General features: G+C 31.2%; 4 non-coding genes across 4 annotated transcripts; all 4 read right to left on the reverse strand.

Moving 5' to 3' along the window:
• Window positions 1–169: 169 nt before the first annotated feature.
• LOC145845512 (5.8S ribosomal RNA) lies at window positions 170–322 on the reverse strand. Its single transcript, XR_014370395.1, has one exon. It is a non-coding gene; the product is annotated as a 5.8S ribosomal RNA (ribosomal RNA).
• A 182-nt stretch (window positions 323–504) lies between these two features.
• Window positions 505–2,312, reverse strand: LOC145845475 (small subunit ribosomal RNA). The gene has a single exon (XR_014370362.1). It is a non-coding gene; the product is annotated as a small subunit ribosomal RNA (ribosomal RNA).
• Window positions 2,313–5,695: 3,383 nt separating this feature from the next.
• On the reverse strand, window positions 5,696–5,814 carry LOC145845483 (5S ribosomal RNA). Its single transcript, XR_014370369.1, has one exon. It is a non-coding gene; the product is annotated as a 5S ribosomal RNA (ribosomal RNA).
• Window positions 5,815–8,645: 2,831 nt separating this feature from the next.
• On the reverse strand, window positions 8,646–8,764 carry LOC145845484 (5S ribosomal RNA). Its single transcript, XR_014370370.1, has one exon. It is a non-coding gene; the product is annotated as a 5S ribosomal RNA (ribosomal RNA).
• Window positions 8,765–10,000: the final 1,236 nt, after the last annotated feature.

Genomic DNA, 10,000 nt, shown 5'->3' on the forward strand with positions numbered 1-10,000 from the left:
ACTTAACTTATTCTCGAGCACCTACCGTCGTTGCTACCTCACCCGAGGCCAGCAGGCTGCTCACGCTTCAGCTGTGAAATCGCCAGACCAGCTGTCTTTGACGACACGCTCCTTAATTAAGAAACGAGTCGCAGGCACTTTCAAACTAATGAAAGGATCGGTGTGTTAAAGACCCTGAGACGGACGTGGCCCCAGGATTACCCGAGGCCGCAATACGCGTTCAGAATATCGATGCTCAATGTGTCCTGCAATTCACATTACTTCTCGGAGCTAGCTCCGTCCTTCATCGACGCTCGAGCCGAGTGATCCACCGCTAAGAGATCTCTCGTGTTAATCAATCTCAATGCAACCAAAAAATCGTGTTCAAAAAGAAGCGGCCGCGCCAGCACTTGCGTGCTGAATTATTACTCCCGCTGTCAGGAAGCAACGCGACCGAACTATAACAGTTACAGGGCTCGGTCCCTTCGAAGAAGAGACGTCGCTTGAAATCAAATTTCGATTCGTTAATGATCCTTCCGCAGGTTCACCTACGGAAACCTTGTTACGACTTTTACTTCCTCTAAATGATCAAGTTCGATCGTCTTTTCGAACACCGGCGAGTGCGTTGCCGCACGTACCAGGCTCAATCGGAGGACCTCACTAAACCATTCAATCGGTAGTAGCGACGGGCGGTGTGTACAAAGGGCAGGGACGTAATCAACGCAAGCTAATGACTCGCGCTTACTGGGAATTCCTCGTTCAAGGGAAACAATTGCAAGTCCCTATCCCTAGCACGACCGGGGTTCAACGGATTACCCGGACCTTTCGGCCTAGGGAACACACGATGATCCGGTCAGTGTAGCGCGCGTGCGGCCCCGAACATCTAAGGGCATCACAGACCTGTTATTGCTCAATCTCGTGTGGCTAAACGCCACTAGTCCCTCTAAGAAGTTGTCTCCGACCCAATGGGTCGAGCAGCTATTTAGCAAGTAAGAGTCTCGTTCGTTATCGGAATTAACCAGACAAATCGCTCCACCAACTAAGAACGGCCATGCACCACCACCCACAGAATCAAGAAAGAGCTCTCAATCTGTCAATCCTCGCTGTGTCCGGGCCGGGTGAGATTTCCCGTGTTGAGTCAAATTAAGCCGCAGGCTCCACTCCTGGTGGTGCCCTTCCGTCAATTCCTTTAAGTTTCAGCTTTGCAACCATACTTCCCCCGGAACCCAAAGACTTTGGTTTCCCGGAAGCTGCCGGACAGTTCTTAAGTTCGACACTGCCCGATCGCTAGTCGGCATCGTTTAAGGTCAGAACTAGGACGGTATCTGATCGTCTTCGAACCTCTGACTTTCGCTCTTGATTAAAGAAAACATTCTTGGCAAATGCTTTCGCAGTCGTTCGTCTTGCGCCGATCCAAGAATTTCACCTCTAACGGCACAGTACGGATGCCCCCGTCCGTTCCTATTAATCATTACCTCGTGCTCCGAAAACCAACAAAATAGAACCGAGGTCCTATTCCATTATTCCATGCAACATTATACAAGCGTAAAGCCTGCTTTGAACACTCTAATTTTTTCAAGGTAAACTTGCCGGACCACCGCAACACTCAGTTAAGAGCACCGCGAAGGCACCGACCAACAAGAACAACGAGGCCAGTGCTAGCCTTTCGACCGACCAACCTCGCCGTCCCTATATCCAACTACGAGCTTTTCAACCGCAACAACTTAAATATACACTTTTGGAGCTGGAATTACCGCGGCTGCTGGCACCAGACTTGCCCTCCAATGGATACTCGTTAAAAAGTTTAAAGTGTACTCATTCCAATTGCAGGACCTCGTACGAGGTCTGCATTGTTATTTTTCGTCACTACCTCCCCGAGCCGGGAATGGGTAATTTGCGCGCCTGCTGCCTTCCTTGGATGTGGTAGCCGTTTCTCAGGCTCCCTCTCCGGAATCGAACCCTGATTCTCCGTCACCCGTTACAACCTCGGTAGGCCGATACCGTACCGACGATAGTTGATAGGGCAGTTGCTTTAATGAGATGTCGCCAGCACTAGGCCGTGCGATCCGCAAGCTTATCCAGAGTCACCATTGTAACGACCCGAAAGCCGGTTAGTTTTGGTCTGATAAATGCGCGCCTCACGTCAGTTCGGCGCTTTACGCATGTATTAGCTCTAGAATTGCCACAGTTATCCATGTAAAAGCGTACAATCAAATGAACCATAACTGATTTAATGAGCCATTCGCAGTTTCACTGTACGTGAGCTCGTACTTACACTTGCATGGCTTAATCTTTGAGACAAGCATATGACTACTGGCAGGATCAACCAGATAACTATCCGAGGGCGTTTAAACCCGTTGCTCGACTGAGCGTTTTTACTGTATAAATACAGACCTTTTCTATCACTCGGCTTAAAAGCCTTGCGAACGTTACTGAAAGTCGGCGCCGGCCTTTTGCTGTTTAAAGCGCCAGCCCGCGTCGACTGCAGCATGCAGCTATACAACTGACTGTTCTTTCTCCCGACCAACCGTTTGCCTTCTGCCGGTTAACTCGTCAGCAGCAACACGCCATCTGTCTGCTGCAGTTACCCGCCTCGAGCCGTGCCTGCCTGCGTCGGCTACTCGTCTCGACGACTTCGCAAAGCTATAAGCCTACCGCCGCTGGACGCTTGTAGTTTTTCATACGCTGCTCCAATGCGTTTACATAGCACGTTCGCCGCCGCTGCAATAGCCGCGCCTCGGGTGCTAAACAGTAATGCTTTAAGCCCGCTTTCTCGTCAAGTCGACCGAACGCACAAACACGTCTCTCTCACTAGTGTAAAGTAATGCATACGTGTATGATGCTCAAATGTTGCTGTTGAACTTTTTTGCCGATTTTTCCCGATTTTTTTTTAATTTCTTTGTTTCTTTTCAATTTTTTTAATATTTTAAGCTTATTTATGCTACGTTTAAATGTTTTAATACTTTTTTTATACTTTATTTAATATGTTTAAAAGAAATAAATAAAAAATAATATATATAAACTACTTTTTTTAATGTTTTAAATATGTTTGTTTATTATAAATAAGCTTTATTTGTATTATTTTTTATTTAAACTTACTTTTTAAATCTTTATATTTGTTTTATCGTTTTAAGCACATTGCGATAAATATAATAAACAAAAAATTGATTAAAAATAATAATAATAAAAAAAAAAAAAAAAAAATAACATAAGCTTATTTTATATGTTTCATTTTATTTTTATTTAAACTTACTTTTCAAACCTTAATACTCGTTTTATTTTTTTAAGCAGATCGCGATAAATATAATAAACAAACAATTAAATAAAAATAAATAAAAATGAAAAAAAAAAAAAAAACATAAGCTTATTTTATATGTTTCATTTTATTTTTATTTAAACTTACTTTTCAAACCTTAATACTCGTTTTATTTTTTTAAGCAGATCGCGATAGATATAATAAACAAACAATGAAATAAAAATAATAATAATAATAATAATAAATCATAAGCTTATTTTGTACGTTTCATTTTATTTTATTTAAAACTTACAATTTAAACTTTTGTATTTGTTCTATTCTTTTAAGCACATCGCGATAAATATAATAAGCAAACAATTAAATAAAAATAATAACAAATAAATAAAACAATACGGCTAAACTATAAAAAGAAAACTAAATAACTGATAAATACTTGTAAAACATTATTTGAAACATGTATTTTGAAACACAACACGATTGATTTATATTTGATAATATATTTTTAATTTGTGTAGTTCATTTAAAGTAGTCTCCCTTTTTGCTTCTGGTTTTATTAGAGTTATATATAACAATAAATGATGTAGTTTATTTAAAGTAGTCTCCCTTTTTGCTTCTGGTTTTACTTGAGTTACATAACGTTAAATAAACATACTTAATAAACGTAACCATCAATACTGTCATTTTAATAAAACTAAGTACAAATACATTGAATTAACATAGAACTTTAAAAAGCCTTTGCTAGTATCTGTTGGTAACAGTAAATAACCTATTATGACTCACAATACAAGAGTGCGAAATTTATTTTTCATTTGATTTTTCAGGTATTTATTTATTTGTGGAAATAAACTTTTTTATTACATTAGAAACTAATTGAATTTTTCCTATAACTATACCTATTATTATATTTAGTATGCTTAAAAGTAATAAAATGAAACGTCGCGATTATATAATAAACAAACAATCAAACAAACAAAGAAATAAAATAAAAAACTATTTTTTTAAACTTATATTTCAACTATATGTCTTATTTTATTTTCATTTAAACTTACTTTAAACCTCTGTATTTGTTATATATATTTAAACACAATACGATTAAACTATAAGACAAACAACAACATAAAATAATCACATTAATAAATACACTAAGCAAATAGCTAGAATAAATATAAATAGTTCAATATATACAATATATTTCTTCCATTTTTAAGTTACTTGTTAAACATATTTATTTAAACATGTTTCTTTAGAATATAAAACTAACAGTTCTACAAATAAAGAAATTAAAAAGCCAATACACATAACACTAACTTTTCATAAATTAGATATGCAAATATGAACAAAATAATAACTAAATTGTAAAGCTTTTGTAAACTGTAAACTTATAAACTTATAATAATAATTGCATATTCACTATTCACAATAGCTTTTTATTTAGTACACAACTGGTCTGTAAGTTGTGTAGTTTATTGAAAGTATAATCCCGTTTTGCTTCTGGTTTAAATAAAGTTATACAACACATACTAAAGTAAATTAAATAAAGTAATTCACTACTATCTATTAAATACATTAATTTAAATTAAAGTGAACTTTGAACTTATAATAATAATTGCATATTCACTATTCAGAATTGCTTTAAATTTAGTACACAACTGGTCTGTAAATTGTGTAGTTTATTGAAAGTATAATCCCGTTTTGCTTCTGGTTCAAATAAAGTTATACAACACTTACTAAAGTAAATTAAATAAAGTAATTCACTACTATCTATTAAATAAAACCAATTTAAAAAATACATTAATTTAAATTAAAGTGAACTTTGAACTTATAATAATAATTGCATATTCACTATTCAGAATTGCTTTAAATTTAGTACACAACTGGTCTGTAAATTGTGTTGGTTCTATTCAAGTACTCTCCTTGTTTGTTTTGTTTTAGTTGTATTTATTTTTAGATACTAGCACATTCAATACACATAATAAAGTAAACCAAATAAACTCTATTAATTTAAACTAAGTACAAATACATTAAGTTAATACAAAACTTTAAAAAGCTTTTGCTAGTATCTGTTGGTAACAGTAAATAACTTATTATGACTCACAATACAAAAGTGCAAAATTTATTTTCGTTTGATTTTTCAAGTAGCTACGCTTTTATTTGTTTATGGACAAAAAGACTTTAAAGTTTTAGTATAAATGACTAATTGTATTAATTTTAACTCAGAAAATTGTACTCTACAAGATGGTGCCATTATTTTTTCGATATCTCAACCTGGTCAAACCACTTTTTTAGCGCTCTAATTGGTTTAAACAGCAAATAACGTTATCTGATTGGCTTACGTTTTTATTTGCTAATAACTAGAATTTACTTTTCTTTTAAGCGTTAAAGAAATGTAAATAAACGAGTAATAAGTATAAATAGGTCAGAAAGAAAAATAGTACAAAAAAGATGAATTCAAAAGGCAAAAGCCTACGGCACGTGGTATTCCCAAGCGGTCACCCATCTAAGTACTAACCACGCCCGACACTGCTTAACTTCCCAGATCGGACGAGATGGGGTGTGCTCAGTGTGGTATGGTCGTAGGCGTTTGAAAGCGTTTACAAGCCTTTATAAACCCTTCGGTTTGTTTAAAAAACCTATTTGCACTTGATTTACAATCGATTTGATATTTTAAAATTAATCCTTATAAAATTTTAACCTGAATTAACCTTTTTTTTTCTTTTTTTTATCAACAGTTACTCCCAAACTGTACTAAAACTGTATTGTAACTGTACAAAAGTGTTTGTTTAAATAATTGCTATCTATAAATTACCTAAGACCAGGACAAGTAGAAGTAAAGTTTATTGAATTATTAAACTAAATAAATAAAATAAAATCGTAAAATAAAATAATACAATATGTTTACAATTTGTCATTGATCTATCCATTTATGTTATTGCATTACAAATACAAACATTGCATACATTCAAGAGTATTATTCATCAATCTTTTCAATATAATAAGTTTTAAATTTATATTTATATATATATTTATTTTTAAATAATTCCTGACATTTTAGACTACCTGAGATTTTTTTTTAATTAAATTAATTTTAGTAATTAAATACTTGACGTTCTAGTTTTTTTAATTTGATAACTCAACTATGTTTATTTTTTTTTTACTAATTTTAAAATTATTATTATACAATATATTTGTTATATTATATTTATTTTATTACTTAAACTTATTATATACATTTAATATATAATATTATTAAATAATTTTATTAACGAATTAAAAACAAAATATTATTATTTTATTATTATTATATTATTAACTTAGTGTTTTATTTTAAAGATATATTAAAAAACTAAACAGATATTACCCCTAAAAAATTTTGTTAATAATATATAAAAAGTACTCAAATTCAGATTCGGAAATATATATACTGTTTTTTTTCATCAATATTGCAGGTCTGCGTAGCCGGGGGCTGTAATCTAGCTGCCAGCAGGCCTGAAATGGTGGCCACTATTGTTCAATGTTCAACTTCAAATTCTTTGAGATTATACTGTACTATCTATCTATCTATCTAACAAATCTATCTAACAAATGTTGTTCAATCTAGGTTGTGGGTACTTGGGTCGAGTAATGCCTTTGACTTACAATCTGTTGTGGATTGTCAATATTCCTCTATCTATCAATAAACAAATCTATCTAATAAATGTTGTTCAATCTAGGTTGTGGGTACTTGGGTCGAGTAATGCCTTTGACTTACAATCTGTTGTTGATTGTCAACATTCCTCTATCTATCAATAATGATTATATTCAATATTAAATGTTGATTAATTCAGTTGTAAGAAAACCAGTGCGCTGGTTAGGTTGGGTAAGGCCTTCGACTTACAATCTTGGGGATTATCAACGTTCATCACAAGTACAGTAACGATCTCATTGAATTTCCAGTTGGAACATTGGATTGTAGTGGTGGCCTACTCTTTTTTGCCTAGTTTGACAAACTATTGTATATATATTGTATAACTTTATTTGTATTATTTTTTATTTAAATTACTACTTATTATTAAAGAATTAAATTTTCTCCATTGTTTTCTCCATCGCGAACATTAAAAAAAAAACTATGTATTTGAACTAATGCTTATTTTATATGTTTTGTTTTATTTTTATTCAAACTTACTTTAAACCTCTGTATTTTTTATACAATAAGATTAAACTATATAACAGAAAAATAATTAAATAATCAAACTATTGAATAAGCAGTTAATTAGTGTGTTTTTTTTAGGCTTCTTTCATTTTTAACTTACTTGTTAACCATATTTCTTTTATTAAAGTATAAAACTAACAGTTACTAAAATAAAATAATCATAAAGTCAATACACAAAACACTAACTTTTTATAGTTTAAATATGCAAACATGAATATAGTTATGAAGTAAAGTTATTCAAAGCTTATAATAATGAAGCTTTTGAATAATATTTCAATTACAGTGAACTTTAAGTAAGATAAGTTTTTTTTTTGTAATAACTACAAAATTGGTATTTTAGTTTATTATTAGTAACTAAATATTTATATTTATTATATTTAAAAAAAAACTTCTATACTAACTCTAATTTCAAAGCATATTAAAACATACAAATTTTACCAACTAAATATTTATTTTTATTTTTATTATTATAACTTTCAAACATAAGCTTGTATACCTTATATACCTATATACCTCATATAGTAGGCTTGACATAACATTATTTAATTCTTTTTGTTTGAAATAAACTCATTTAGTTATTAGTAAATTACAACATAAATGTTTATAACAATAAAACTAAGATTTAGCTTTTGAGTTAGTAAACTTTGATAGTTTTCTTTTAAAAGTTTAATAGTCCTTATTTAAGTTCAAACAAAATTGCTATATATTTAATACACATACAAAAGTAAACTAAGTAAACGTAACTCAATAGTCTCTTTTAAGTAAAAGTAATTACAAATACATTAAGTTAATACAAAACTTTAAAAAGCTTTTGCTAGTATCTGTTGGTAACAGTAAATAACTTATTATGACTCACAATACAAAAGTTCAAAATTTATTTTTGTTTGATTTTTCAAGTAGCCAGGCTTTTAGTTGTTTGTGGACAAAAAGACTTTTAAGTTTTAGTATAAAAGACTAATTGTATTAATTTTAACTCAGAAAATTGTACTCTACAAGATGGTGCCATTATTTTTTCGATATCTCAAACTGGTCAAACCACTTTTTTAGCGCTTTAATTGGTTTAAACAGCAAATAACGTTATCTGATTGGCTAAGGTTTTTGTTTTCTAATAACTAGAATTTTCTTTTCTTTTAAGCGTTAAAGAAATGTAAATAAACGAGTAATAAGTATAAATAGGTCAGAAAGAAAAATAAAACAAAAAAGATGAATTCAAAAAGTAAAAGCCTACGGCACGTGGTATTCCCAAGCGGTCACCCATCTAAGTACTAACCACGCCCGACACTGCTTAACTTCCCAGATCGGACGAGATGGGGTGTGCTCAGTGTGGTATGGTCGTAGGCGTTTGAAAGCGTTTACAAGCCTTTATAAACCCTTCGGTTTGTTTAAAAAACCTATTTGCACTTAATTTACAATCGATTTGATATTTTAAAATTATTCCTTATAAAATTTTAACTTGATGTAAGTATTTTTTTATTAAAACCTTTTTTTTTTGGTGTTTTAATTACAATTACTCCCTGCAACTTTATTAAAAACTTTGTTTAAAAGATTGTTAACTATATTCTATATTTAATACTATGATAATTAGAAGTAAAGTTTATTAAGTGATTAAACTAAATAAAAAATATTGTTAAAATAAACATTTCGGTAACATGTTGTGTTTAGTTTGTTTTACTATTTCTCATTGTTCTATTTATAGATGGACTTATATATACAAGAATATTTATAGTTAGTTATAGTTTTCTAAAGAATATCTCATACTACATCAGATTTTACGAATAAATAATTTATAACTTATAATTATATAACTTATAATTATAGATTATATAATAAATATAACTTAATTTAAGGTAATAAAATATTTGACGTTTAATTTAATAACTCAACTATGTTTATGTTATAAAATGATAGTATATAATACACATACATTATAATAATATGTATAACTAGTTGTTTACTTTAAAATGAATAATTAAGTGGAAGAATTAAAAGAACTCACATTTTTGAAGAGAGCGTGGAAAACCAGAATAGTCTTTTAAAACTTTTATTAAATTATCGATAAATATAAAATACAATAGAATTAAACATATAAACGTAACTGTGGTTGCTTAGAAACTAAACAAGAAATTTTTTAATAAAATATAAAATAATTATTATATAGAAGTAAAATAAAAATAAAATAAAAGTAATATAAATTATATCTTTTAACTAAATAACAATCACGAGCAATATTAGCGCAATGTCAGAGTATGAATTTATAATAAAGGAATTGCTTCCTTGGTGTTGATACTTACCTTATTCAAATAGAATACATTTTCAGCGATCAGGCTTGTATTTATTTTAGCGCGCGTAACACAACGTTTGTGGGTTTCGGCACACTTTTGTCGATAGTGGGCGCCCCGCCTCTTAAGTACAGAAATTTCGGGAATTTTCGATTTTTGGAATTCTGACTCGACAGATCGTTTTTATTTGGTCCAGAGACCCCGTAAAAAATTTTTCAGCCCATTTGAAGCATGATGAAAAAATGTTATTTCGACCCCCTTTTTTTAGGGGTTACGGGGACATCGACCCATTTTTTG

This window comes from Thalia democratica, unplaced genomic scaffold, assembly GCF_965202585.1.
Source record: "Thalia democratica unplaced genomic scaffold, ktThaDemo2.hap1.1 HAP1_SCAFFOLD_69, whole genome shotgun sequence".
Classification (NCBI taxonomy): Eukaryota; Metazoa; Chordata; class Thaliacea; order Salpida; family Salpidae; genus Thalia; species Thalia democratica.